The sequence below is a fragment of the Paralichthys olivaceus genome, chromosome 2 (assembly GCF_024713975.1).
Source record: "Paralichthys olivaceus isolate ysfri-2021 chromosome 2, ASM2471397v2, whole genome shotgun sequence".
Taxonomy (NCBI): domain Eukaryota; kingdom Metazoa; phylum Chordata; class Actinopteri; order Pleuronectiformes; family Paralichthyidae; genus Paralichthys; species Paralichthys olivaceus.
The window spans coordinates 16,060,810-16,087,789 of record NC_091094.1 but is presented as its reverse complement, the minus strand read 5'-3'; the positions used below and the strand labels follow the sequence as shown (position 1 = coordinate 16,087,789).

Genomic DNA, 26,980 nt, shown 5'->3' with positions numbered 1-26,980 from the left:
TGATAATAGAAATAGAAGCTAAACTACAGTTAACATTGTTGTTGCTTGTGTCTTAAAATAGAATTATAAATTTATATTCAGCTGCAGAAGTTCGATAATTTGATTCTGACACAAAGATAAATTAAAACACAGAGATAGTCTCAGCTACTGGCCCACAGTTTGAACTCAAGGCTGTATATTGTATTCTGCATGTGTGACATGAAATGCACATGTCAGACATTTCTGGAGTAGTGTGTGTTTTTTTTGTAGAATGTTTTTTCATGCTGTCTACAAACTATGTCAATCATTACCTGCACTCTGTAGAAATGTAGGCCAGTCCTCTTCCAGTGGCGCTGGCAATGAATGTTTACGTCCAGTTTTACAGCCAAGGCTCAAGGTGAGCGCCAGTGTGAAACGCCTCATCGGAATCGGTCTTAATAGCCACTGAGGTGATGAGATCCTGACTCCTGTTACACATGTCACTTTGCATTAGTGTCCACATTAGAGCCTGCCACTCCACAACCAATCACTTAACAACAAAATCAACAGATCCCTTTATAATTGCTCCTGAGCAAAGCAATTTAGCCGAGGCTCTGGGGGATTGACTTTCATTTGGGTTTGTCAAACACCGGCCCTGCTTGATATATTTTGGCCCAATGGAAAATTAAAATAGGTTCTGAAGCATGTGTGTGTGTTTGTGTGTGTGATAGCTTTCTGCATTCATTTGCTTTATGCAAAAAATAATTAATAAAGGTTATTGTTCTTGGGTGCACTGCATTGTGATAGAATATAATGGTGTAGTAGAATAATAGCGTCATACTAATTAATTTTATTTATCATTCTTATAATTCCTCTCAGAGAAAAAAATTAAACAGCCATGTTTTTTTTCTTCCACTTAATTCACAAAATAAACCATTAATATTTAATCGCCATGTGGCATCTCCATCTTTTACATCACTGATGTTTTGCCAAGGAGGAGAAAACTGCTCTGACTGCTGAAAGCAGTTTGGAAACGTCACATTTTAGAAGCAGAAGGGAAAGTGCAATCAAGTTCAAGTATTCCTGAATAAATTCTCATCCATGCCATCCATTGCAACGTAAGACAGCCCAGAGTTAAAGACGTCTTTACCATCTGCCTCTCATCATTAAATAATGATCTACAGTATGTTGAGATCATGATACCACACAGGCTGTGTTGTGTCTCCAGAGATGAGCAAGAAAATGCACTGATTCAAAAATGTAGGTTTTCTGTAGGTCACAACCAAACAGTCGAGAAGACGCAGAAAACCGCAATGAAAATCATGATCCATTACGACTAACCCATACAAACAATCAGATGAAAGAAATCCATATCAAAAAGGACCAACATTTAACATCTTATTACCTCAAGTAAAATTGGGAGATTTCTCTCAACACTCTCAACACGTCAGCTGTTCTGACATGGGACAGATGCACTGGGGTGAAACTCTAAAAAGCAACAAAAGCCTTTGGTTATGGCTGAGGAGTAAGGACAAGAGGTTGGGGTCTAATGAATAAGAAAGGGCAGCCAAAGGGGGAGACAGGGCGATGTCCCTGCTGCTGCTCTGCCACCAGGAGATGTTCTGAGGGGCTAAGCATCAGTGACCAGTGGATCACAGCTGGTGCTGTGGAAAGCATAACAGGCAGGTACAGTAATTGCATCAACCTGTGCAGTCTCAAAGCTCAAAGCTTCACAGAACTGCTAACTATGAACTCTAGCCAACGCAGTGGACTGGCGTACAAGCATACATTTGCCCTTTTAGCTGTGACCCGATTCAGGGTTAGGGTTAAGGTGTGGCCTCCAAAGACCAAGTTCTCAATGAAGGCTGTCACCCGCCTTCAAAGGATGCTGCCCCTGAACACAGCTTTTGCTTTATTTAAAAAGATTTATTGCTTTAAGCTGAACTCATGCTAAAGAATGGACACGTGCTACTTATGCTTGAACACAATAACATTTAGAGTATATAACATGATATACCGTACTGTAAGCATATATATAGTATGTTACAGTAATGTTGAAGAACATCCAGGACTCCAGTGCTCAGGGGGTAGAGATGTGTATGTGTGTGCAGAAATGTTGCATCTGGGCTCTTTGTGTGCTCACACTGAGAAAAGGAAAGTCGTTGTCTCTCCCCATCCTCCATCCTCATCCCTCCTTGTTCACCCCTCCCTTTCCGAGCCAGCTGAACAAAGACAACTGCTCTTTGTTAGCTACATGCCCCGTCTGAGATCTGGAGTCAGAAATGTGTCTTTTCCCAGATGCTGGGGGCAGCGATAGTGGCACTGCTGCTAATGTGTGCATATCTATGAGCAGCAGGGATGGAGGAGGGAGGGAGGAAATAATCCTGAAGATAATGTTAGTCCTTGTGCCCACTAGGTCTCAGTTTAGAGCATCAGCTTTTTTCACAGGTTTTCAATAGAGATGAGAGTGTGTGTGCAGAGCTGAAGCAGCTGTCCCTATGAAAGCGCTTTACCCAGCACCTTTTCTTGCTCAAAACATTCCACCTCTTTGTTCTGCTGCTCTGGGTGCTTCAATTTGAGGAGAATCTCAGTTTTTCAAAGGAGCGATGCACTTTTCCTGTCAAGAGGATGAGGTGTATCAATGATACAGCAACCACACGCGGCACTTTTTATTCTTCCTCACCACACGGAAACACTTTATTCAAGCGGCCTGCCAATGATTTTCTGCGAGAGAAAAAAATCCCTGTGAGCACAAGGTTTTTGGGTTAAATGAAAGGCTGGGTTGTCCCACTTAAGAAGAGGTAAGGTGAATTAAAACCTAGCAGAGTGATTAAGACCAGAGGGGGAAAGGATTTGTATTAGGAGAAGTGCAAGGGAGTGATGGAATTTTTCTATCCCCACTGCCTCACCCACTCGTGTCCATATATGGCAGGAGAGATGTGCTGGGGGCTGATGAAGTGCTCTACCCGTCTGCTGTGTGAGGGTATTATTTGGGTGAGGTGGTGGGGAGAGATGGGGGTTGGGTTGCCTCATTTGCTCCTCTGTTGTCTGTGAAATATGAAATACTTCTTTGTGTGCCTCTCCTCTATATTTCTCACCTTATCTTCACCTATCACCACCCTCACATATCTCTCATCTTATCTGGAGAACACTGACATTTGTTCAGTGTTTATGCGTTTGTGTTTATTTACACTGTATTCTGCAGCAAGAGAAATAGCTCCATCCCAGTCGCATATTATCACGTAGCATAATTAATGGCCATGTGCATAAGCATTTGTCGGTGGCTTTACGATCTGTCAGTTTCTGTGTGCACACTGCAGAAATGTTACAGTGTGCCGGAGTCTCTCTTGGAGGGTAAATCCTATGGACTGTTAAAGTCACCCGCAGAATGGGATAATTTAGCTCCATTTCCTGGCTGGCTAATATCAATAGATGGAGAGTTAAAGAGCGTGGAGAAAGTGGGCAGCTATTAACCTATATAAATCATGCTGTTAGAGAGAGAGAGAGAGAACTGGATAGTGAGGAGAAAATGGTGGGGGCGGTGTTGTCAAGGACAAGAAACTTTATCATATGCGGAGTAGTTATGGAAACACCACCTGAGACACAAGTTGTTAAGCAATTAACAACTTGTCTTGTGTCTTAATATAACTCTCCCCTCAGCGTCAGAGATGGAGACAAAGATGCCTCAATAGTTTTCAAAATCAAATGTCCTTATGTGTTAGAATACATTGAACTCCGCCCCCTGCACATCTCCAAACTGTGGGTCTAATTAAAGCTGCAGTAAGAGTGAAAAGCTTTTTTTTAAGAGCTTCATTAGTTTAAATCAATAAAAACTGCTCTTCAAAGAAGCTCAGTGAGGCAGGGCTGCAGCCTCATTAGATTGGAATAATTATTAAATATAATCTGAAGTAAACACACAAAGTGGCCCTGCCTCTCTAACATTCAGTTTAGCATTTTTCATGTAACTTTCCAAAACACCCCTGCACATCTTTACAGTAAATCTGTCAGAAAATGTATTGTTCACTCAGTTGAACAAATTCTGATAAAACTTTAAAAAAACTTGAATTAACCCCCTGCAGTTATAGGCTTCTATGAACCAGAGCTGTTTCAGTCCACATACATTTTTTATCCACACTCATATTAGGTCACCATGACCTTTGACCTTTGACCACTCACATCTAATCACTTAGTCTTGAGTCCAAGTGACAACTGGTTTGAAGAAATCCCCTCAAGGCACACTTGAGATAATATGTTCAAGAAGCCAACACCATGTTTTGTCAGACCACTGTGACCTTTGACCACCAAACTTCAATCAGCTGCTCTTTCAGTCCAAGTGAACATTTGTACAAAATTTGAAGAAATTCCCTCCAGGTGTTTCTGAGATGTTACATTCACAAGACTAAAATGATGTAATGTCATAGTGACCTTTGACCACCAAATTGAAATCACTTCATCCTCGAGTCCAGCTGAGCGTTTGAACTTGATTTGAAGAACTGTGTTGAAGATAGTTCTTGAGATAGTGTGTTAAGAAAGATTGGACGGACGGACATCTCAAAAACATGATGCCACTGGCTACTCACTGTCATTCATTGGTGTCATTTAAGACAATTCATTATGTTTGTGTAACCACTCAAACATTAATCACTCAATCAAGTTTTTAATTGTATAGCCCATATTCACAAATTACAATTTGTCTCATAAGGCTTAACAAAGTGTGACATCTTCTGTCCTTAACCCTCAACAAGATAAAAAAAACGTAGAAAGCTCAGACAGAGCCTCATGTGAGAGATCCCTCTACAATCAATGCCACGTGCATGTGACAACAAAATTACAATATTTACAACATTGAAAAAAACTGTTTTTTAGAATAATGGTAAGGTGTGTCAACGTTTAATGTATTTATACATGAGAAAATGTGTGATAGAAATGAAGGGAACAGTTATTAAGTAATGCGCCTATGTGGTGTTTTTTCTTTCTTTTCTTTGCTCTGTAACCATGCTGTCCATCACTTACTAGAATACTATTATGCAGACTGCAGTGATATTCCCTGGTGCCATCTTTTTTGTGGCATCCCACGTCAAGGCGAGTGAAATAGATTTCCTCTGTCAGTGCTGTCACAAGGCGTTTACTTGTTGTCAGATATCGTTTTGCACCAGCCACTGGGTGATTCCAGCTAATCATTGTTCTCTGGACGTAATATTCACCGTAAATACTAACACACATACAACACAATGGATTTTGTAGGTGTCACCGGTCATTGTTCTTCAGGGGGACGTCCAACAATCAAATAAATGGCCTTGTTCTGCTTCCACCAGATACAACAGCACAGGTACAGCGGAACAAGAGCACATACCTCCGCCAAGGTCCATCAGTCGCCTTAAATTCAATCAAGCTGCTCCAAATTTCACACACTGGGGATACATTACCTAAATGTTCGATATTTTTATAGATTGATTTATTATTTCCTGGGAATATTGTGAAAATGTTGAAAATTCCCTATCTCTGAATGTTAAAGAAAGTGAAGAAAAATCCTTGGATCCACCCCCTTTAATGGGTTCTTTCCTGAGCCATACTGCATCCTTCCAGCAAGTTTCATGGAAATCTGTCCATTATATTTTGGGTCATCTTGCTTACAAACCAGCAAACAAACAGACAGGATTTATTTGTCCCAGCTTCATACCAGTGACACTCTTGTGACCCACCCTGGCAGCCACAGTTCTGTTACCCAACTTCCTCCCTCCCAGCGCTCTTCTCGTTGCGAATCGTATCCAGACAAACATGGAATTTAAATATTAACCAGCTCCTCAGACAAGAAACGACATACTCTCTGGGACAGCCAGACAGATGGCTGCAGTGGAAACCAGCTCAGTGAAACTACATCTGTACATCTATCATGGTCAACCCACTCAACTAATTAGAGACCGTGGTGTGACTCGAGTCGTAAATGGCGTTATGAGAATGCCATAAATTGGTGCATACAGATGACTGTCAGATTTGAAAATCTTGGTTTTCTGCAGAGGATGAAGATAATCTTCTCAGTGTCGACATTAAAGAATGTAGGTCCACACATTTAACTGAAAAATGTATGTTTTTTTTGGCTTAGATAAATGTGATGATGTTGGCTTACATAAATGTGATGGTTTGATCACAGTGGAGTTAACCAGAGGCTTCCTGCCAGTTGGAGAACGAGGCAGGATGGGTTCTCCAAGGGCCGTAGAAATACTGAATAAGCAGAAAGTCTGACTGAGAGCTTTCCTTTAGCTGTGAAACGTTGAGTTCACATCAGGGTTGCAGTATCATTAGATTACTCTGCTATCATGCACCTCAGGTCTTCAGACTTTAGGCGTAGACATCTCTCTTCATTTGACCCAGTGCCAAAGGCAATGCAGTAATGCCAGAAGTAAGACTGCTGCATAATGCCGTGCTCCCACTGTCTACCAGTGGCATCTTGCTTCCATCATGGAAATGAGCCAGTGTGTTCAAACATGCCTGTCGTCCCCCGGTGGAGAGTGTGGTTCCATTTGGTATTTAAATGGGTCAAACTGTAGTGATTTATTCATGCCCCGAGTCTTTAGAGCCACTCAGCCTGACAGGAGAGCTCCAGGCTGACTCCATCTGAACATAACATATCTTTTACCACACATCGATGTACAGTTTGTTTACGATAAACTGTCTTGAAAGGTATTTTTTCTTTTATATGTTAGTGTGTAAATTCATTTTAAAGTGTTGATGCAGAACTTAAGCTACATGTCAATACACAATAAACTAAAATTACTTTATTACTGCACCCATTGCAAAGTCTGTCAGGCACATTTAAAGCCCTTCCAAAACTAATTTAACTATTAATTATTAATCACTATTTGTTGTGATGGAACAAAAGAAAAATAAATTGGCAATTATTATGATTGATTCAATACCTTCTGGTTTTTAAAGTATTTCATTAAAGTAAAATATATATTCTATAATTTTCATTCTTATACTTTGGTTTGTATTATTTCTGTCTTATTTTGGTTTTGGGCTTTTTGCACAGACAAAACACAAAGAAATCACAATAGGCTCTGGTGATCTGTGATGGATATAAATTTTTACTGTTGCTTGTCATTTTATAGAACAAACAATGAATTGATTAACCAAAAAAATCACCAGATATATACATAAGTAAAACAAAGACTAATAATTAAGTTAAAGTTAACTGTAGCTCAAATATTAAATGCTGGACACATCATTTGAAATAGTAAAAAAAATGGTATAATCTAACATATCTAAATCTGATGTTGATTCTGCAGCGTTGATTCTTATGGAGCCCTGAGATCCTAATGTAAAAAAATATCACTACACCTTGTCTTATTCCAACTTAGCTCTGGCAGATGCGTGTGTATGTGCTACATCAACCTGCTTTCATTCAGCACCGTGTCAGACGAGACAGGTGTCAGAGCCCCCTCAATCTCCCCCTGAAATCTGTAGACTGCTGCTTCTGCTTTCACTGTCTCCCGTTCACCTTTATCAGAGAGCAGCACAAAAGAATATCTGCATTGTTCACTGCACTCAAACTTAAAAAAAAATACACTTTAGACAAACACGGGCACTGACACACAGATGCATTGTGGCTGCTCACTCCTGGGAGGTGTGAATGATGGAGAAAGAGAGAGAGGAGTGCAGAAGGACAGCGAGAGGTGGTTGGCCTCTGAGAGTGCTCACAGAGACACACTCACATGGTGAAAAACAGGATGAGATCCTTATCAAGGTCACCAGACGGCTGCGCTCGATTCAATTTCTTACACATTCACAGTCTACAGAAAGGTCATGGCTCCTTGTGTCAAAAATGTGTCTATAACTGCCATGTCACACAAAAGGTGTGAGGCTGCACACACACACTTCTGTTGTATGGACACAATTACAATATAATTATACTGTACCATAATCTATATCCACTACTGTCAAATAGGCTCAGGCTTTAGGCATGGCCTTGTTTGTGATTTTGCTTTCTGTTATCTGTATTTAGATTGGCAATAATTCAATTAAATCTTATTTATAGCACCAAATAACAACATAAATGATCTCTTGGTTGAGATCATACAAAGTTATAGAGAAACCCAACAGTTCCCACAGCAAGCAAACACTTGGCGACTGTGGAGAAAGAAAAAAACTCTCCATCAGAATCAAACTCAGTGTGGGCGGCCATCTGCCTCGGCCGGATGGGGTGAGAGGATAAAAATAGGGGTGAGAGGAGAGGGGGGATGAAAAAGAGGGAAGAGAGAAGAAAGAGAGACCAGGAAGAGTTCTGTCACAGAGGAGGGGTGACGCAAGTAACAAAAGAGAGATAAGATGATATGTAACAAAATTCCTTGACCAGATTCCGTCCGAAAACAGCTGAAATAACCAACTAGCAATATTAGAATGGAATTCATTAGAATAGCCTTAACCTCCGCCAAAGCCCAACAGCCCTCTTATGAAACCACATTTAGATTCATTAGATCTGGATTTTTATTTCTAGCTGCACCAAATCCCACACACTCATTAAATATCAGTTCCCTGAACATGTCTGATTTTTTTTTTATGAAGATCCATGAATTACTCTCTGAGAAGTCACTAAATATATACCTCACCTCATATGTATCATATCTCAAAAATGTTAAAGAAAGTGGGAGAAAAAAAATCCTGGATCCACCCCCGATCCAGAAAATGTAATTGGTTCTTCCATGGGTTATCCCTCACTACTCTACAAACATTAATAGAAATTGGTTGTGTCATTTTCACAATCCTGCAAACAAACAAATGCAGAAGAATATTTCTTTCAATGAAAATGATGTTTTATCATAACATGTCAGTTCAGTAGTAATGTGAGCACATTATCAACAGTAGGGGTTTAAACTTTAATGAAATTAGTCATAGCCATCTTAAACTAGATTTATAAATTGTCAGTGCCTTTCCCTAAATGTTTGAATTATGTTTGAAGCATTTTTCTTCTTAGTTTCACTTTAGCCTAAACCACCTGCCTATGCTGGGTGCACGGGGGACCCAACAAGTAATGCCACTGTTTTTCAGGCCTGGGAAATCCACAGCAATTACACTAATACGGCACCGTCTCAGCAGGCTCATTTGTTTAGTTTCCAATAGAGCCGACCAGATGGTCCCCTGGGCCTGGAGTTACTCCATATTCATGAGCTGAAGTTTGACCCCACCACCTCTGAAGGGCTGACCTCTAACCTGGACTCTTTGGGACATTAATGGGATATGGAAAAGGGCAGAGGGAGAAGCATCACACCAGGCTCCCCAACCCCCAACCTACAGTCCCACGGGTGAGCACCCAACCCCTCCACGTGAAGGCATTAGACACCACAGTGAGGCAGAGCTCGAGAGGCAAGCCTTCACATGAGTTCCCAGGCTCTGACGGGCTGTCGTCTCTGGAAGTGAACATCTGCCCCAGCCATCGGCGGTCCTATACACTGAGTGGAGGTGGACTGGGGTGCAAAGACAAAGCCAGGGGCTCAGACAGATGATGTCAGACCATCTCAGCAGCGCTCAAGAGCTTGGCATTGAACTGTGAATTCCCTGAAGCATATTTCCATGAGCATACCCAACCTCTTGGAACAGTCAGAAGGATTATCACTAAAAGAGAAAATCTAATCTGTAGATCAATGGATTGCATGATTGATGAATAAGAAAGCTGGTGGGATAAAAGCTAAAAGTTGCTATTTTGAAAGAGATCACAATTTTCATAAGGGGAAAGAAGTGTGACTCTTATTAGGAGAAGTTCCTACAGGGATATCTGAAGCTCCAAATGATGTGTTGTGCTTCATTAATACTTTAAAAGCTATATGATTGACAGTTGTGCATTTAGAGTTTCATATGTCTCCTCTCAAGTGCACTAATAAGGTCCCTAATGCAACTTTATTAAGAAACATTGACTAACATTTCTTGAGTATATCAGGTCTGATCCTATTACAATAATAAAAGAGAAATGACTAAATTAAACCCAGAAACTTATTTCAACTTTTGAGCAGTGCTGATCTTTAAGACAAATTCTCAAAATGAAACTGTAATGGCATTAAGAGCACATACCTCCAGCAAGGTCCAAAAGTCCCCTCATTCAAATTCACTAGATCTGGGTTTTAATTTTCATCTGCACCAAATTTTACACACATGTAAATATCAGTTCTGCACCTAATTTTAATGGGTATGGTCATTTCTCCATTAAATATTGTGGAAATAGGTTGAGTAGTTTTTGCGTAATCTTGCTAACAAACAAACTAAACCAACCAATCAACAGACAGGGGTGATAACCTCCTTGGTAGAGGTCATAAAAGTCTAAGCAATAAATGTATCTATTGAGCAAACTAGTTCTGTAATCCTCAAATAATAGTATATATTTTTTAAAAGCGAAAACCAAGCAGATGTATTGTGCAACGGTGCTCCTGCTGTGGAGGCAGTGAACTGTTCACATAAATGTATAAGAAATAGCGCAGTTTGTGATTTTCATTCCGAGAACACAGCCTGAAGCCAGTTTTAATGACCACGTCTGGTTGCTCACAGACACTCTACCGTCACTCTTTCATTCCACATCATTGGCAGTCTCGGTACGTGACTCCCAGAAACACGACTGAACCAATCAAACAACAAAGTGAAGCTGGCAAATTACAGTTTTCTGACTAGTCTTGAACTGGAAATTTGGTCAAGTTAACTTAAAAAGTATATATTTCAGCTTGTTTTCTTCTCTCATCTCTGTAAATACACAATATAAAGCAGATTCATGAATCCCTGGGATGAGTCCAAGTTTGCTTAAGTTGAAATACTTTCAGTTTGTGCCACCCTGGGCAAATTTGTAATTGCATCTTTTGGTAGAGTCTGTTTGCAATCAACCCCTGGTTCTGTCTGAACTCACAGTAAGTTCCTAAAAGCACTTTCACAGTTTTAAAATCTGTCGCCTGCAATTCCTCCAACGTTTTATAAATGTGTAATAAACTACTTAATCTCTTGAGTACATGTTTAAGATATGGTTTCTAAGACATTTTCCTTATAGAGCATGAACAGACTGAGACAATAGGATACCTTGTGTGAATGTGAAATACTTTCTAAACCCTGCAGGGTAGAGGTAGCAGATAAAAAATAATGTTGTTTTTACCACAGCGAAAAAAATGAGTGTGGAGGCTCTAGAAGCAGTTTATTGCCTATTCAATAATGTTCCAGTCTTGAATGGTACTAAGTGATATGATTAGATAAGAGTATATAAGGCATTGCACGATGGTTACATTTGCTTTTTCTTCTTTAGCTGCTGTGATGGCAGAAATATCAGCAGGGTTGTTCTTTATTACTGATCCTATCTGGGCCCTGTATTCGACCACAGCAGTTTATACAGGGCCAGTGTGCCTGTGTGGTGGAGATGAGCCAGAGTGAAGATAACGCTGCACATCCATCTGACTAATTGGCTGTTCAGTGCAGGAGGAGGGAAAACTGCTCTGATTTATAGGGCTTGAAGATGCAGATTCTCGCTTTAAAAATTTGCATTCTACTCTATTAGCTTACAATCAGGTCTGTGTTTAGAGCCCATTTACCAATTATAAAAAGAACTGGTCCATGATCTCATTGAGGACGCTCTTCCTGTAACTTCCAGTTAATGCACGATAGAGACGTCTAATGGTCGAGCCCATTGTTGCTTGCTGAGTGTGTATTGTGAGGGGCCACCTCTCGCCATCAGAGAGGGTTAGAACAATAGATTTATATATATGAGCCGATTATTCTCCCTCCAGACATGATCGTGTAACATTTAACTCTGGGTGGCCATGAATTATCCACCAATTATGTGCATAATTTCATTCATAATTTGCAGCCTCTCTCTGTTCTTGTCCCGACACTCTACACAGGCTTTAGCAGGGACATCGGTTAGTTTTAGTGCTGTGCCTCTGGGGGGGAGGATGTCATAGACAGTGGTGACATATTATCGCATGGCAAGGGATAGACAGTCCTGTCTGAGGCTGTCAAACCCCTCTGCACTGCCACCGTGGATACATGTTGCTGTTTCCACCATCGCTCTTGTCACAGGAATTCCTGCCACTGTCAATTCACTCCTCGTCATTGCAGATCCAGGAAACAACAGTAGGGGGGATTTGTTGGGGGTAAAATTTGATGGCAGTAATGTATGTCTGACAGTGAGGGGACCCTGTAACACTTATCATAAGATGTACTTGAATCAGAGGAAAAAACAACTACAATATGTAAATATTTACCTTATTATCGAGGGAGATAATACTTCGATCATGAACTTGTCATTCTGGTCTTTTATAGAACTGAGACATGAGCCTCACAGTGAGCAATAAGCTGTTTCCAGAGAGTACTTCAGACAAACGATGCTTTAACCGTGAAGTAGACAGCTGTAGTGGCACATAATATTGTGATACCCTGAACACACAGCATGACGGTAAACGTTTATTGTAAGACAGTAAGGAGGATGATTACCATTCAGTCACAGTTTAGCCACAATTCAGCAACTTTCCCTCACCTTCTCAACATGTATTTATATTTTCTTGAGATTGACATTGTATCTTAAATATTAGCAGTTTCTAATAAGTCACATTTACTACAATAAATGGTTTTAATAAAGGAATAGTCTAATATTCCTTGTTTGGTCCGGAGCTTTGGACTTTTCAGTTTAGTGCAAATCAAAATAAAAGGTGTGAAAGGTCCCTCAGACTATGCTTTCAGAGCAACAGACCAAAATTAAGTCTGATCTAAACAGGTGGTCCGGATCAAACCATGGTTCGGTTTGTTTGCAGTGTGAAATTATTTTATTTTTGATGTTGGAGACTTACTAACCAACTGCATGAACGTGGGAAAGCATTAAACACAGAAGAAGAAGAAGAAGTGGAAGCAGCTCACAGGATTGATGTAGATATGTTCATTTTGCTAGCAGTTATAAATAATACAGTGGCAAGGAAAGGTATGAAGTGAATGGGTTCATTCATTTTCTCTATTCAAATGGAAATACTTTTTTCTATGCACTTTACTCAGAAAATGTTAATGAATACAATAGCCAAAATTGACAACACGCTGACTTCTGATGCAAACCAATCAATGTCAAGTATAGGTGGACACAGCCAACGTAGGTGATGATGACAGGACGTGCACATCTGAAACAAAAGTCTTAACTGCGTTCCCTAAATTACAATGTGAAACCAAAACTAACCATATCAAATGTAAACAATGTAACAAAGACGAGAACCTTGGTAGAAGAGCAGAGTTTGATGAGAAGTTCCATACTATTCTCATGTCTGCTTGTTCAATATAAGGCTACAGAAATTCGCTGGTTATTTTAGCCTAGCATAAAAACTGAAAAACAACCATCAATCAATCCATCCATCCATCCATCATCTATACTGCATATGTTTTGAGGGTCACAGGGGCCCTGTGGCTAATCCCAGCTGACATTGGGAAGGGTATATCCTGGACAGGTAAACAGTTCATCACAGGGCCAATGCAGAGAGTTACTCACATTCACACTTAAGAGTCTTGCATTGCGAGGGTTGATAACAGTTGTAGCAAAGTAATGTCTACCGATAGTTCTAAATCTCAGAAGTAAACAGCATACTTTAGTTTTTAATTCACACAAAACAATGCAAAAATGACCAGTAGTGCCTAGTCTTCATTTTAACAGTTAACAATGCAACTGTTCACACTGTACGGATTTAACAAGCAAGATATAAGATGTTATTAAATTAATTTTAGAGGTGCTTAATTGGAGATTTGCAATGTTAATTTTGTCAGCTATTCTCTAATGTCTGTTTCTAATGTATATATTTGAATTTCAGGTTGCAACGCAACTATGGCTGCTGTTCATCCTCCTCAAGAATCAGGGCAGCACCAATAAATTCAGCCTCCTCTAGGAGCAGATATCTACCTCAGACCCCTAATGAGGAGCCCTTGAACTCACGGTGACTCTACAGTAATGCAGTAATACAGCAATAAAAAGGTGAGGGTATCCGTGCAGACACTTCAGCTCTGACTAAGACTCACCTCACTCTTGCAGGGATCAAGGGCTGCACAGTCGATATCCCACAGATGGTGAGGGAACAACGTGATCCGAGCAGCCATTGGAGCCTCTTGACTCATTACTGGGAATGGGAGTAAATGGGGAGAAGCACAAGGTAGAGAGGTGGTAAATGATCCCACAGCTGCAGGAACAGGAAACGCTGCATTAGGCCTGTAATGACGCAATGAGGGGTTACAGTCTGTGGGAAGCTTCTCATTTCAGAGGCAAGTTACAGCCGAGGGGATGACGTGCAGAGCGACACTGAAAAATCAACGCAGTGTCAGCGCTGTGCACTATCCCGAATATGGTGCTTTAGGGTAATTCAATCATTAGGTCAATGTGAAATTTTGACCCCGACCTCACCCAATAGATTCTATCAATTCCTCTGCCATCTGACTGGCATGCCTCATTGAGCACTGGAGTTGGCTTAATCAGTTTAATGACAGGGAAACCATTAAAGAAAATACATGTGCTTGTTCTGTGCGTAAATTATCATCCCGGCAAATATCCCATAGTGATGCCATTAGTTTATCAGAGTAGATGCATTTATTACATTTTGTTTAACACAGCTTCAAATATACCAGTGCAAGAAGTAGTCCTCTCAAAAATCAGTGCAAAGTTACAGTCAAGTATTTCAAAAACAGCTTAGACAGGGGTGGATCCTGGGGTGGGACCTGGGGGGCACTGGCCACAACTGAAATATGATGGGCCCCTGAAGTCTTTTTTTAACTAGTCACTTACAAACAATATTAACAATAAATATGACAACTTTTTGAAGAAGACAATGCTTGAACAAGGAACAGTTTACAAAATATATTCAATGATGTGTGGCTTCGAATAAAAGCCATAGAGCTAACAGTAAAGAAGGAATGATTTAAATGGGCACCTTACTGAATTATGAATTGTGGATGGATGTTGGACATATAATCGGCCCCTCTATGTAAATTGTGGCCCCTTTATGGCCCCCAATTTACAAATGTACACACCAGTGTTGCCAAATGGTAATGGTCTGTATTTATATAATGCTTTTCTAGTCCTGATGAGGGCTTTACAATACAGTTTTACATTCACACACACATTTATACAGTGTTGTTAGAGGACGACCATTATAACGCCTGAGCCACAGCTGCCCGTGTACGATAAATTTTCCCTCTGTACGATGTACGATCAATAATGCATGATATACGATTATTTGATCATTTTGTGACACTTTGTATTGTACATTGTATATCAGTTGTAATCTGCATAGTAAAATATGGATCACGTGTTTTTACGCATCTCTTCTCACGAGGTGAGGTCTTTTCAGCCAATCATTCTTATAATGATGAACGTGACCGAAGCTTAACCAAAGTCCTCCCTGTCTCATGTTTCAAAATAAGAGCCTTGGGCCTTGAGAGGGATCATTTCTCTAAGCTAAATCGCTTTGGAATCTTGACAGAAACGTCGGTGTTGAGCGTCCTATCCCTACTCTGGTCGCGTATGATAACTTTTCCTCAAAATATATTAATTAATTTTAAGCTTCTGGTACAATACTTCAACAATTCCCATCTGGCAACGCTGACACACACACCCTGAGGTGGTACTGTAAAAGAACTGATGGCCCTGTCTGCCAATCATGTGGTTGCTCTGTGATGATTGATAGGTTCAACTCAATGCCCCCGACCATCAGTCAGAGGGAGGAGAAACTGTCCTCATCAATATTCATTTGCTTCTCATCTATATTCATCTCCTCATTCATATTCATCACATAGCTACACGGACCAGATTAGGCAGCTCTGTGTGTGTTTCTGCGGATCATCGTGTGAGATGATGAAGCTGAGGACTGCTATGGTCCAGGTGACACTGACAATGACACGCTGCGTCTACGGGCTGCAGCAAATCTGATCCTGAATGGAAATGGACAAAAACACCTTCAAGGATTTAAAAAAAAGTTAATATTGATAGTACCACAAACAAAACAATAAAATATTTTGTTATTTCCACATTGATTATGTGAAATCATATACTTGCTATTGTGTAATGTGACTATTGATTGTTTTTTTATGATTCAATTAAGGTCAAATTCTTCTCAAGTTGTGAATGTGTATTATATCATTTAGCCACACTAGCTATCCTGAGAGGCTGCATTTAAGCACAGCAGGACTTTTAGCTAAATGCTAACAACAACATGCTAACATGCTCACATGCTCACAATAACAATGCTAGCATACTGTTATTCAGTAGGTTTACTGTGTGGCATATGGGTTTGGCATTATAGTTTAGCACATTAGCATGCTAACATTTGTTCATGAGCTCTAAAACCAATGTACAGCTGGTTGTCTAATGTACATTTCTATGTAAAGGACTGTATGAAGTTTACAGGGGAAATCTAAAGGTTGTGACATTGATGTTCGCCCCTGAGGGCCCTGTCGGGATTCCTCTCTTCGGCTCAGAGCCAATAATGTGAAACACTAGTGAATGTTACATAACCGCAGCCTCTCGCCTGCAGTCCTAATCAATCCCATTCAAAACTACACGCAGTCTGGTGTTGACAGAACAGAAGACTGCTCCTTCTTTCCCTTCTGGTAATCCTTAAATTTAAATAATACATGTGCCACACAAGGATGAATTTCTTCAAGCATCGTGGTTGGCCAATGCACAGCTCGCTCTCACGTCCCTGCAGAGAGCAAGCACATGAACTTATTGACACCATTGACAGTAATAACAAGGGTATTTTTACATGTATGTCTGTACCAAATTTGAATGGTAAATCATACAAAAGTTTTTACTATAACTTATATTATGGTATAATATATAACAGACTACATATAAAATATAATGATATTTCACTAAAAGGGCAAACATTGTGGTACTTTTAATGGAAACGTCAGGGGAACAACAAAGTAAATGTCTAGTAAATGTCTAGGGAACATGATTGTGGTGGATCAAGCTAGAAAGGCTAAAGGCTACTTATTTATTTTAACGTTAACATGCCTTCCTGCTCAGGCAATGTCAGTCATTCACCACTTCAGAATACGTCAATACAGAACTCATTCAAAACTTTATCATTTACAGTATCTTCTGCTAGTTGTTGTAGCAACGATGAATGCATCATAAGTAACTGAAATCAGCAGAAATGCTGTTGTTGTGTTAACCAGTGTACACTGTGTTGGAGATGTTACTCTCAGCACAGTGGAAACCCATTCAGACAAGACCAGACACACTCTCCCTCATTATTCATTATCACTCCCAGAGAATAATTCACTCAGCTGTCTGACTTTGATTAACAACACCACAGCCACGTAGAAAGAAAGATCTGGATTCTTTAAAGATTGTCCTTTTAATTCCCCCTCTCCAGTGTGCATGTGTGTGTGTGGATGTGTCGTTTTCTTGGCTGTTTCTTCAAGTTCTATTCATCCTCGTCTCTTCCCTTCTCCTTCTATCCCATCATCTAACAACCTCTCCTCTGATTTCCCCACGTTTCTTCCACCTGAACTGTTCATTTTCCTGCCGTCAGCCTCTAATTGGCTGCTACTCGCTATGTGAGAGACGGAGGGAGAGCAGTGTGTTGTGCACGCACTCACCTCAACAGACACGTGTAATGGTGGAAAAGAATCAGAAGCATGGTTGTTATGAAGCTTGTTAGAAGATGTGCTCATGGCTTGTTTCCTCTCTGTACATACTTTGCAAGAAATTGCTCAGTAGCCCATTTGTTTATGAACATGCCACTACTGCTGCAGTGCATGCTCTGCTTTTGTCTATCCTTACTCTGTGTTTGGATGTATTCATTTGTTTTTTGCCAGATAGTAGATCTAATGAGACAACTGAATAGGTCTTGTGTCCTTTTCTGTCTCAGCTACACTTCCCCTGTATATGCTGTAATCAAAATAAGGCTTGGCTAAAAACAAAAACAATATCAATAACTATCATAATACAACTTTTATCAATAGCAATATAACAAAGGTTCAATAAATCAATATATTGCTGAATTGATCAACGTTGCTGTTTAAAACATGGCTTTCGAGAGGTATCATTGGAACATCTGCATGACATTCAAAAGGGTTTCTTAGTTTCGCAAGAAAAAATCAGATTGGTTCAAGAATCCAAGATCAAGATCCAGAAGGAAACTGGCGAGCACATGATATTTCCTTAAGAGAAGTTATTGTTTTTTTATTCTCTCAATATGACCTTTTTCAATATAAATCTCTCGATTTTTTCCCCCTTCCATATGGCTCTAATACGCTTATATAAAAAAAAAACATTTATTGTCTCCTCACATAAAGGCCTTTGTTCTGTGCAGCTGAATGAGACAAAGAAGAATCTCTGCTCAGGCAGCAGGTGAGAGAAGCAGCTCACGTGCTCTACAGACATGAACAGTACACGATACAATGCTGGGAACAGACTCTTCCTCTGAGACTTCAAAACACCTTAAAGACTATGCTGCAATATCTTTTACTCTGGCTTCATATGCACTAATCTTCATGAGAAGAGTTAAGTTTGTTCAAAATACCACAGAGTGAATTATAAAGAACAAATGTGACCATGTTTCTCCATGCAACACTAAATCTTTCATATAAAATAGTAGATTATCTTGCCCTGCCACTAAAAAAATCTTGTAACCTCAATATTCATTTCCATGCTTTAAGCACTGAGCAGACATTTCTTCATTTCTAAGAGCTTAGAAATCCTCTGGAAAAAAAGAGCCTCTTTATTTTTATATAAACTCCCACCTGCTGACAAGGAAGCTGCCCACTATACTCAAATCCAGAATTAAAGCCATTTATTCAGGCTGTCTTAAAAGAGTATGCATAACTTTTTTAATTCATGGGGATTAAAACTTCTCTGTGGTGCAGTTAGAGTTAGCATAGCATAGTTTCTTACAGCCTCTGTAAATCCTTATAACAATATTTCTGTCAGAGTTTTGTATTGGGACCATTTTTAGACAGCCATTTACCTCTTCACAGTTGGACCTAGCTCTTCTCTGTGATATGTGAGCTTCTGGCTCCTGAACAGCTTTCTTCACAGTCTTTAACCCTCTCACTGAACTCAATCTGATCTCATTTGAACTCAGAACGACATGAAGAATTGCAGTTTCACCCATTCATGTACTTACTGGAACTTTTCGCTTAAGCTTTACTCTACTAATTTATACCTAAATAAAATTCATTGTTTTTTAAGTTTGTATTTCATTTTGTTAATTACATTTTTTTAATTATTGCTATACTGTCAACCACCCTAACCCTGTTGTACTCCCAGCTGTCTGAGAAGGTAAGATTTCTCTGTTTCTCCATCCGTCGATAATGATGTTAAGCCCTGTTTTTATAGCATCTAATACATAATTAAAACCAAAATTTAAAAATTGGACAGAGTGAGGAACATACCTAAAATGTCAGAAACCATCTTTGAGACGTGCAGTTAAAGTGTACTTATTTTGCTCCATCTCCCATCCACCAACGTGGAGGAGGCAGGAATCCTTACTACCTACTAACGCTGGGATCCACGCGCACATGCAGCTCCGATGAGAATATCAGAGGGCATTTAGGCTGAAAACATGGAGTAAATTATGCCATTTTGAGTCAAATGTGAATGTCGGGGCTTAAGGACACTTGGATGACCCCACAGGAGCAGTATGGAGGCATTCATGTTTTTTTATGTTTGAAGATTCAGTCACCATTTATTTAAATTGTATTGGATGTGGTTGCTTTGCTGTTTACCCCTGAAACTCCAAAAGTGTTTTGTGAACAATTCACCCACCCCTCTTTCTGCATAGTGATGAGTAGATAATGACTGAACTTTCATTTTTGGGTGAACTATCCCTTTAAACTATCCAATCGTACATCGCCAGGGTATGTCATAGAGTTTATTAATAAAACTGAAATATCTAAAATCCATGGAGTGTGTACGTCAGTGGAATCAGAAATGTAAGATGTACAAGAGAGTGGAAGTGTGTGTAATTCACCGACTGCATATGAAGATAGACATTGTGTCTTCCTGTCCTCTCACTATCCAGAAATGAAGGCAAAATATCCAGGGTAGATCAAAGAGAAGAAACTTACCAGGATAATGAACACTTGAATATACATCAGTGTGATAAGATCCACCTAAAAAGACAGAAGCCATTTTGACAAATTAATGTGTAACGAATGTGTACTTTGACTTTTTAGTGTGTTCCAAGTGCAATCCGATAACACGTATGGTGCGGGATGTATGACTTAAACTGCAGCCAGTCACCTGCTGGCGATGCTATCTTGGGAGCTGTGATGTCATCCATCTTAATTTGAGGTCTATGGTATGCATACATGAAAACAAAATTGAAAGAAAAACAAATACATTATAAATGCAAATTATTAATATACTCAAATGAATCAATATTTACATTCAAACAAAGCTGTATGACCTCACTTCATGTGTTACCAACACACTTCACAGCTAATAATGTACACGACAACACTGAGTGATGTTGAGTTTGATAATGGTTTCATTACAGATGATTGTATAACATGCCATTCATCACCTAAATACCTTCTCACAATAGGTTTAAATAACATTATCCTGCATTATATTAGATGGTGTACATGTATTGCACAAATACAGGCTGTTGGGTCTACTGGACAAAATGAGCCATTAGTTTATTATACAACAATGTGATTATAATGATCAATGTGGTGTTGCAGAGTAAGATTGCACCTTTCTTACTTTCAAATGTGTTTAAACAGAAAAACACTGCAAGTCTCTTTCTGCTGGTACATGGGTTTCTTTCTACCAAAATACCATTTTGCTGCTACACAGTAATAACACTAAAATGATTCCATTTAAAGTCCATTCTCATATACTTTCATCATGCCAAAACAATATACTGTGATTTCACTGTGTCCTCGGAGAGAGACTGGGAAATTGTTAGTGCTTGCTCAGCATCTTTTGCTTTGCTGCCTCTTTTGTTTTTTCCCCTCTTAACTCTTGTTTTTCTCTGCAGCAGGAAAGGATCTGATTAAAAAACACAATCAGCACGACGGCAAGGCCTGTGTCTTCTAATCAAACCATAATGGGAGTTTACCATGCATTATCTCTGACTTGGATTTAATGAGACTTTAGCATGCATTATCTCAAAGTGAAATTTAATAGCAGTATCCGGGGGAGGGGGGCATTCGCAATTCCATCTGTAACTCTTTGCCAAAGTCTGAGTCAGGAGGAACAACAACAGGAAAAGGTGAGGGAAGACTCATCCTGAGCTCCAGAGTGGGTTTGGAAACATCCCTGCAACAGATGCTCAGCCTCTGTTTGCTGTCGGTCCTGCGATGAGTTTCCATCTGGTTGCTTTGCCCTTGTATGTATGTTTGGGACATAGAGAAGTGCACAAAGAGCAGGTCCTTCAACACTCAGCAAGAACAACCCCGCTGTTGTGTCCTTGAACAAAACTATGATTCCTGTGCAGCTGCAGGGATGCACTAAAGTAGCTGAAGGGTAAAAAAAAAAAAAAAAGACTTCTATCTGAAAAAACTCATTACTACTTTTTACAGAAATATCTTTAGCAAGCTGGAAAAATGTATATTGTCATTCTGCACTGTGGAGAAGAATACAAAGACCTCTCCTACTCATATTAATTACATTATTATTATTGTTATATATTATCACATGTAAGTTCAAGTACAATGACAGAAAAAAGACATTAAGTCTTTTATGATCTTACTGACTTACAGTTAAAACATCAAAGTCTTTCAACGACCTGTTTACATGCAATACAACTTTGTTTTGAATGCACATGTCATCCCATGTTGCTCACAGTGTGCAGGAGACACATTGTTGATGAGGAGGATGAAAAAGGCCACATGCTGGGCACATGTGACAAAGTGACCTCTAGAGCAAAGAGCCTGACTGTGTGTTGGTGCTGGTCAAAGCTACAGTGGAAAAATGGATGAATAATTGATTTTACTCTAATGGGTGCATTTGTACTGTGTGTGTGTGTGTGTGTGTGTGTGTGTGTGTGTGTGTGTGTGTGTGTGTGTGTGTGTGTGTGTGTGTGTGTGTGTGTGTGTGTGTGAGAGTGAGTGTGAGAGAGAGTGTGTATGGTCCAGGTATTACTCATGTTGTGGGGGACCTGTCACATTATGGGTGTCAAAAAGTCCCAAAAATGTAAATCATGTTTATAATGTACATCAAAATTTAAGGTGAAATCATGTTTTAAGGTTAGATTAAGGTTGGGGTTAGGGTTAGTTACAGTTAGGCAAATACTAGTAACTAGGGTTAAGGTTAGAGTAAGTCTCCATGAAATCAATGTAAGTCAACATAATGTCCTCTGAAGTCATGAACTGAAGATTTTTTATATACAGTATAAGTACTTGATATTCACTGTACTGCGTGACATCTTTTTATGCTTTTTGAAAATAATGTCTTTGCTTCCTTAATAATTAATTGGAGTTGTACCATGAATTATAAGGGACAGAAACCACCCCCCCTCCGCCTACCCCAAGTGTTTTCCATGACTCTGTGCTGTGTATTGAGTTAAGACAGGAAGAGTCATCACCTCAGCGTGTCAGCCTGTCCATAGGTTCACTGCTGACATTATTCCTGCAAACCTAATTAACAACATCAGCCGCAATCCCTTGAACACATGACAAGCAGCCAGGAGCTGGGGGTGAAAGTATTAATATTTATGGCTCCATTCAGTAGTGAACAGAGAAATGGTGTAAATTAGCAAGTCTAATGCTTTGCAACGCTGTAATCCTCTGCGAGGGGAGAAAATTGATACTATCCACTGTCCAAATCATTGGTGGAGAGCTAACATCAGGGCTGATTTTAGAGCTGAGAGCTGCTGTTTTTGTCATGTTAACTTTGTGCTGTACAGAGAATGGAATGTGTGTTATGAACCTATAAGCACTACAGATGGTCAGGACATCTGCATTATATGGCATTCATCTCATTCTCTCCATCTCCTCCTGTCTCATCCCCGTAATCAGATTTAATGAAGTGCCAACAACCTTGGGTAGAGCCGAGCTTTGGACCTTATAACAGAAGCACCATGCAGTGAATACAGGATTAAAGCTCTCAGAGTTAGTTTGTTTTATTTATTTCATTCTAAGCCCTCTGTAATTGGCAGGAATGTCAAGTTTCAATTGGCAAGTGGTTAAAAGGGGAAACTTTTATATTAGTATTCTGTTGTCAAATTTTGTTCTTGCAACTTCCCAGCAGTCAGAGATTCTCAAAGAAATCAAAGATGTCTGTGAAGATAGAGACGAGCTGTAGATGTCTGAAGAGGGAACTGAGGGACCAGTCACAGAGAGAATTTCTGATCCGTTCCTGGCTTCATATATAGTTGTGATATTAAGCAAATTATCTTATCTTATATATGGCAAATGTATCTCCTCTGCCAAGGTGTTGGTTTATGTTGGTTGGTTTATTTTTCAGCTCGATTACCCTAAAACTACGTAACAGATTTTCTTGTTGGAAGGATGTGACACAAGCAAAGAAAGAACCCTGTAAAAAATCCTGTACCGACAAAGGACTGGATCCACAGGTTTTTTGAAAAGAATCAGACACATTTATGGAACTTATATCTATGAGTGTGAGTAATTTGGTTTGACTCTACTTGTGCTATAAAGTAGACTGGTACCATATATTTTTTTAATAATTCAGCGCTACGTTCAGATCTGAACACATCAGAATCATATTGTTTTTCAACTGTGTAAAATATTTCTTGATAGTAGATGAGCAAGTGATCACAGGTGACACATTCAGGAAGTATTTTAATACCAGACGAATTTGCTGTCCAGTTGTGATCAGATCTCTCATGACAGATTTTAATATCAGACTGAACAGACATACTCATCCAACTGGTGTAGAGCCGCTTCTCTGGGTTGGCTGAGTCATTAGGTCTTGACAAGCTATTGCCTTAACTTCACACTTGACGGAGCAGTCTTTGTCAGGCCACAGGCCAGTGTGTTGGGTGCTGCCTTTCCACCAGTAATGAGCTACTTCAGCACATCAGCTCTAAAAGCATGTTGTCATTGGGGCACGCACGCACACACGCACACACACAGTCCCTGATCTGTGTCATTCTCTCAGCAGTTGATATGAGCTCTTATTAGAGTGTTTGTGTGTGTGTGTGTGTGTGTCTGGGTGTGTGTCACTTGGCCTCTGCAGCTTTAGAAATATGGCTTCTCTGTTGTGAAATTCATCTGGTATAATGATTCAGTGACAAGCAGCAGCGCTGGAAGCATCGCAGCTTTGAATAATAGCAGAGACTAATGTTGCAATATATAGGAACCTGTCAAAAAACAGGCTCCATAGATTTTTCCATTTGTATTGCTCACTGTATATAATGCATTTTGTTCACCATCCCCCACATCTACTTGTATCCACAGTGTTTATTCCGGGTAGACAAAAGCTTTTAGATAAAGAGGTAAAACAACAGAATTATAAAAATGGTCCATAAAGCTCTTACATTTAACTTTTACTGCGCCTCATTAAAACCAATAAAGCACAAAAATGAAGTGATAAAATTGCATGGTAATTGCTAAATTTAATGATCAGTACATGTGTGCTGTATATGCAGAGTTAATGTCTTTTTGTTACAACCTCAACAACATAAAATGGAGTGGACAAAATAGACTGGCATTTCAGTGAATAGCAGGTGATCTTATATAAACTACAATTACCACCAACCTCTGCCACCCAGATCACTGTCAGTGCTTACATACATTGTTTTTTCAGACTCATTGTTGACTGACAAGGAAATTAATAAAAGCTATTTAGGGTTTCTTGTGAAAGATAAAGTGTCACAGTGTATATTTACATGTACAATTATAGTTGATAATTATATGGTTATAAATATGCTGTCTTCATGTACCATGACGTCGCAGTAAGTTTACTTACTTTGACTTTTGCTTTTGACCTTCGACTAATCAGTTCTTTGAGTCTAAGTGAAAGTTTGTGTGTCGGATACTAATGAAGCTCCCTCCAAGTGGTCTTGACATATTTCATTCACAATAACGTCACAATAACATTTGACCTTTAAACTATCATATCTAATCAATTCATCTTTGAGTCCAAGTGACAACTGGTCAAAACCTGAAGAAATAAAAATATATTAAAATATCATGTTCAAGAGGCCAAAAACATACAAGGCCAATGTCACTTTGACCTTTGACCTCCGAATCCTAATCAGTTTATTCATGAGTGAACATTTTTACCAAATTACCCAAACATTCCCTCAAGGCATTCTGGACATTTTGCGCTCATAAGAATGGGACATATACGTGCATTTGTAAATAGATGGGTTTAAATTCAACCTGAAAATATAATCCCTCTGGCCACTGACTGTACCGGAGGCATTAGAATTAGTTTTTCTGATAAATTAGGAATTGGTGTACTAGAGATAGATTGGAAGGATAGATTGTGAAAATGCTCAAGCTATTCATGTTCAGTTTGCAGTTCATTTACAGACTTAAATAGCCGGTCCTTACAAAGCTGTCAAACGTTTTAAAACAGATCAATCAGCAGTAGATTTGGGAATTGCTGATGTTAAGAGATCCTGCATTGAGCTCCACTCTGAATATTTTCTACTTTTAAAACATGACTCTGTCCTCCACCACTTCCACCAGACAATGACCTCTCAGGTGAGGACTTCACAAAATGGCTGCCATGAGTAAATCAATTCACTGAACCCTATAACTTAGAGACAACCAATCTCCTCCAGTTAAGGGCACATCCCCCCTCATGGTAAGCATGGGGGGCAAATGGAGCAAATCCATCCTTGAGTTTTTAACCTGTAGCTCTTATACATTTATAGTGTCTCATATGAAATACTGTTTAAGTCATGGTAAAAATCTGGATGTAAGCAGGCATTTTACTTGGTGACGCAGACAAGGTTATAAACCCTGATGTGAACAAGACATTTCAGACTCTTCAGGGGCTGTGTGAACGGGGTAAGCTGCAAATGAATTGCCCTTCTTGGGATCAATAAAGTTGTCTGAATCTGAATGACGCCCTTTGCCACAGACTTTGGCCTTTGTAACTGAGATGATCTCATTACTTGCACAAAAAACTATAGGGGGAGGAAAATGAAACAACCAAAAAGACGGCAGCTTTCGTGGGCTACAAAAGATCTACGCAGGATTTTCAAGATTTGCTTGTCCCGCCCTTACCGCTGCCGCCTAGCAACAAACTGCCGTTGGACACTAGAAGAACCTTTAAACGATCCTTGGGTTTTTGACATGTGGACATTTAGCTGTTCGTTTCAGTTGAAGCCGGATGCTTTTACGAGCATCTGGCATTTTGTCTTCCTAAACGTTCCCATGCCAACGTCATTATCTCTTCAAGAAACAGTTTGACTGCAAATAACAGTGAGACTGCGATAGTTTGGCCTGAGAAAGATCCACCCATTGGAGCCTTCGTTGCTCAGGGATAGGACAAATTTGTCAGCCAAATTTGAAGGAGCTGCTGTGACGTAACATTCTAGGAAACAATAAAATTCCGAGCACATAAACAAAAAACTCAGCAGATATGTAGAATAATTCTGTTGGTGTTTGTGAGCTTTGTGGGACCCCATCTGATGCTGACGAGATGCAGTAGTTATGAGGGCGGAGGGCTCAGATGGAGAAACTATATCAAGTTACAAAACCATCAGGGAAATACGTAACCCAGGGGGCGACAATGTGCCGTCTATAGACCGAAGTAAGCTGATATTCATTCTAACCAATGACTCGTCCAAACAGTTCATCGCATTCATTCATTCTGCTTGGGTGGATTGAAAACATACTCTTGGCACTTTATGTATTGCCCTTTCATCTACTCACTCACTGTCAAATGAGCACAACCTTCTCTCCACCCTCTCCTCTTATGAGACCGTTCATCTATCTCTCTCTGTCTCATTCCCTCAAACGGGAACCACTCCTCCTCATTCACCCAGTGGAGATTACAGACCACAACAGATGAGTGAAGTACACAGCAGAGCAGAAATATGGATGTACGTTGCTCAGCAGACAGAGAGGAAGGGACAACTGCACTGTCTTTATATGACATGAG

The 26,980-nt window shown here is 39.8% G+C and overlaps 1 protein-coding gene across 2 annotated transcripts in view; it reads right to left on the bottom strand.

Annotated features, from left to right (window-relative positions):
- Nucleotides 1-20,314, bottom strand: part of LOC109629130 (leucine-rich repeat neuronal protein 1-like) — a 34,071-nt gene extending 13,757 nt beyond the window's left edge. The window contains exons 1-4 of one of the 2 annotated variants that reach the window (XR_011246101.1): nt 20,192-20,314; nt 20,017-20,061; nt 13,966-14,063; nt 291-446 (exon numbers count right to left, since the gene is read on the bottom strand). The gene's annotated coding sequence lies outside the window, so the exon portion shown is untranslated. Of the gene's footprint in view, nt 1-290; nt 447-13,965; nt 14,283-20,016; nt 20,062-20,191 lie in introns of those variants that run through there. The other variant, XM_020086608.2, reaches the window with a different exon arrangement.
- Nucleotides 20,315-26,980: the final 6,666 nt, after the last annotated feature.